Source organism: Apis dorsata, unplaced genomic scaffold (genome assembly GCF_000469605.1).
Source record: "Apis dorsata unplaced genomic scaffold, Apis dorsata 1.3 scaffold_499, whole genome shotgun sequence".
In the NCBI taxonomy this organism is placed as follows: domain Eukaryota; kingdom Metazoa; phylum Arthropoda; class Insecta; order Hymenoptera; family Apidae; genus Apis; species Apis dorsata.
The window spans coordinates 313,765-317,804 of record NW_006263730.1 but is presented as its reverse complement, the minus strand read 5'-3'; the positions used below and the strand labels follow the sequence as shown (position 1 = coordinate 317,804).

At 39.2% G+C, this 4,040-nt stretch overlaps 1 protein-coding gene across 1 annotated transcript in view; it reads left to right on the top strand.

Moving 5' to 3' along the window:
- LOC102680013 (serine proteinase stubble-like) overlaps positions 1–4,040 on the top strand; it is a 54,172-nt gene that overhangs the window by 851 nt on the left and 49,281 nt on the right. The window lies entirely within an intron of this gene.

Sequence of the window (4,040 nt, the reverse complement as noted above, 5' to 3'; positions counted from 1 at the left end):
AAACAAAAAGGCTCGTCAACGCGTTTATCAAACTAATCTTGACAGAATTTATGCGGTTTTTGTTAATATGCGTGTATATTAATATGATCTCGAGATAGAAATCGCGCGAAGAAATGATAAATTGCGGATCGTAAATCTTTTTTTTTCTTTCCGTGGAATGGATCAATGAATGCATAATTGGTTTATTAACCGCGTTAATAAAGGATGCTTTCGAAAACGGATCAATTTCGACCTACTTGACTGGTCGAGTCGACCAATCTTTTCGTTTAGAAATAGGAATAAAATATGTTTTGGATTTGGAAATGATGATGCGAAAACAATTTTTGATAATATCGTTCGAATAGATTTGCATCGAGTTTTTAAATTTTTAGAATATTTTTTACTAATATCGGTCGATTCGAAGAGGTCTCTTCGATTAGAATTCTATCGTTCGTGATAAAAAGAATTTATTTATAATTAATATTATAAGTAAATTGTGATAAAAGAAAAGGGAGGGAGGGAAAGATTCGATCGAAACCAAATAAGATGACTGATATAACGCAATGCATCATTGGTATTCCGCTCGGTCGGATCTAAATGAAAGTGATTTAATTTCTTTGAATCTGTCACGCCTGTTGAATAAAGAAAATTAAACCTCTAAAGTAGCAACAGCAAATTCTCAGTTTAGATTAAGCTGATATATAATCTTGATATCGCGTGGAATTTAATTTCTAGGTTAAGAATTCGAATTATTTAGATAGATCGTGGTATTTGGATAATTGGAAGATTGTATTTTAATCTAACGCTTACTCGCTATGTTAATTAAAGTTGATTCATTCGTAGAATTTAATCGCCAACCCATTTATTATCACATTTCTTTTCCTCTCGATTATTACGTAAACTCTGTTGGTTTTAATCACTTTATAATGAATTTTTAAAACAAAATTCTTACTACGCTTCGGTTTAATGAACAAAATTTTCAACATCTCCATTAAAAGCGCGAAATTGAAATAAGATATTATCCATATCGCGTTCGAAAGACGATTTAATAACAAAGAAACACTCTTGATAGCAGCAGAATCAATTAGAATTAGATTCGTAATTTAGAGAAAGAAAATAGATAGATTCCCTCCCTCTCCCATTTATCCAAACGAAACAACAATTTTATAAATCCGTCTTCGTCTTCTTGTTGGACAAATCGTTCGTTGCCACGCAGATCGGAAATACGAGTAAATATATCACGATAAAATCGACACGAGGCTCGTCGCTCGCGATCATTCGGAATGTATCACCGGAAGTAATCAGGAGTCCATAAAGCGGCGTGTCGCCCTGAGGACATACGGTGCCGATAAACTACTTGGACGGTGGTTCGATAAAATTTCACATTAGCGTTGCTCGTCGACAAACACCTCGGCTAAAGTCTCGATGGAAAATCCATGGATGGAAAAGTGTCGAGAATACAAGGTAATAAATCCCGAGGAACCGCGTATGTAGCGATGGAATCGAGTCATGTCAGATGATTTTATGAAACCAATCACTCGAATTCGATGAAATTTCCTGCACTTCACGTTCACGTAACGTGATATCTATTATATTCTTTAGTCTCTTCCATTCCCTTTTATAAACGTTAAAGTAAATAAATTATGTAATAATTGGCAATTGTTTTAATATAAAAAAATTTATGAAATTATCAAAAATCTCGTCAGAATGGACAAGAATCACACGGCAATTCTACAACGAAACGAATCATCTATTGACGATAAACTCTTCGTTACTTGCGCACTTGAACTCGATCCCATCGCTGTTCTAACGCGCACAATGAATATCTATTGTCCCTTTTACTTTCTCCCGCGGCGATGGTGCGCGCAACACCATCGTCGTGTGCCGTCTCGTGCAACAGAGGCCACGTGTATACGTGGACACCTGTTCCCGGTCGTTGGATTCGATTCGAAACTGCGTGACATCTTTAGAAAATCGAACGACCGAACGTCAAGGGAAAACATACGCGTTCCATTCGAGTTTAAGTGGAGTTAGAAATCGGTTTGCCTGCGCGAGACGCGCATTCGTCTCGATTGAGAGAGAGAAAGAGAGAGAGAGAGGATGCGCGTCGAAAATCGTTGCTCCTCTCGTCGTTAGAAAGCAATTTGTCGGAAATGGTGGTCGAAAGAAAGGAGCGATATCGAGAAAAGTTATCGCGCTCTGTCTTCGATGAGCGTCATCTCGAACGGACGCTTTGTTGCGAGATGGCTTTGCTGCAAAAAAAGAACGAAGGATGAAGGATGTTGATCCTTTTCCATAGGAAACTTCGATCGAGCTTTCGAAGTTTAGAGTTGTCTGATAGATGGATGAAAGAATGCTGGATTTCCTTGATGCGATCCTTCCATTGTACTGAAATTTTTCCAGAAGATGTTGTTCTTGGGGGGATTGATCGACGGGCGAGAGGAAGAAGGCCGTGGTCGCTTTTTTAAATATTTCTTTCTTTCTTTTTTCCCCTCTCTTTCACCTCTCGTTATTGATATCTCTATCACGCCGTGTCTAATTCCTTGGCATGAGAGGTTTCTTGAATTAACCGAGGCGGGAGAAGAACCCGTCTAGACTAGTTTTTTTCAACCGCGGTTCAGCCGTTTCAAACAGCCGGGACTACGTAATAAGCCATCTCGATCGCGAAACAAAGAAACACGCGTCAAATACGGGTCTGTCTATTATCTTCGAACTCGAGTTTCTGCTCTCTTATTCGTAATATTCGTGTTATTCGTAATCGAGGATAAATCCATCACGTGTTTCCTGTATCCTTTCCTTCCTTCCCTTCCTTCGTTGCGTTTAAACAACAAAATCGTTTAAACAAAAATAACCGTTTTCGGATAAGATATCCGTAACAATACAACTCTCCTCATTTTTACGTATTCTCGCTTCGATCTTCATCTCTTTGAGACGCGGAGAAAGTTTATTTCTTCGAATTTCAAGAGAAAAAATAAACGAAAAATACATTTTAAATTTTTCAAGTCAAACTTGATTGTTTATTGGGTATAATCGATGAATCGGCGAGTTGGTCGTTTCGTTCACTCGAAACACGAATATTCTTCTAAAACATTCCCGGAGAGAAAGTGTTGCCACGATTAATCATTAAGTGCCATCGACGACCATATGGCGAGTTGGCAAGAATGCGTTTGCACGGTAGCTAATCAGTGAAAGTGCCACACGATCGAGTAGCTGCACTCCTTTTGAAAATCGAATCGACCCACTTCTCCTACTTCATTCCCCACGTATCGCGCCCTCTTCCTTCAAAATCCATCTCCTTTTTTTTCAATCCCATCCTGGAACACTGGCGCGTTTCAACGCCGTTTTACTTCTCCTTAAGCGTTCTACTTAACCACTTCGTAATCGCGAACGAGATATTCCGACGCAATATCTTTCTTACAACAGATATCTCGACGAGTTTCTTCTATTAACGTACCCAACCCTAATTCCACTATTGCTCCGTGAAAATTCAAACTTGCAAGTTGATTATTCTCAACACTGAATCCGATTCGAAGTTCGTTGCACGAGAATAAGTTTTAACTAGCCAAGATTTTTAAATTCCAACCAAGAGTTTTCTTTCTTTCAAGGCTTTGAATACACTTATCGCTCGAAGTCTCGATTTTTCACGGTGCATGTATAGATTGGAAGTGTTACAAATCGCCGGTACGATATGTGTCGCGTCCATATCTCGTCCACGTTTGCGGATAAGTGGGTTACGCATCTTTCGTCTCGTTCCAGTCCCCTACTTGTCGTTTCATTTCCTACGATGACTCTGCTCCTCTTAAACCGAGGATCGTTGCATCTCGAACGATTCCCATCCTATCTAAAGATTTATATCAATTCGTCACAAGTTTCTTCTATATCCCTTCTCCCACAAATAGTCCCTGTACGCCATTTTCTAATTGTCCCTCGACTCTCCCGATTCTGTCGACCGAGTTTTCACGAACGGAAACATCATCCACTTTCGCTCGGATGAAATTGGACGGTTGTTAGAAACGGTTGTTACGGATATGCAATCATCGTTTTTTTTTTTACAGTCGTAG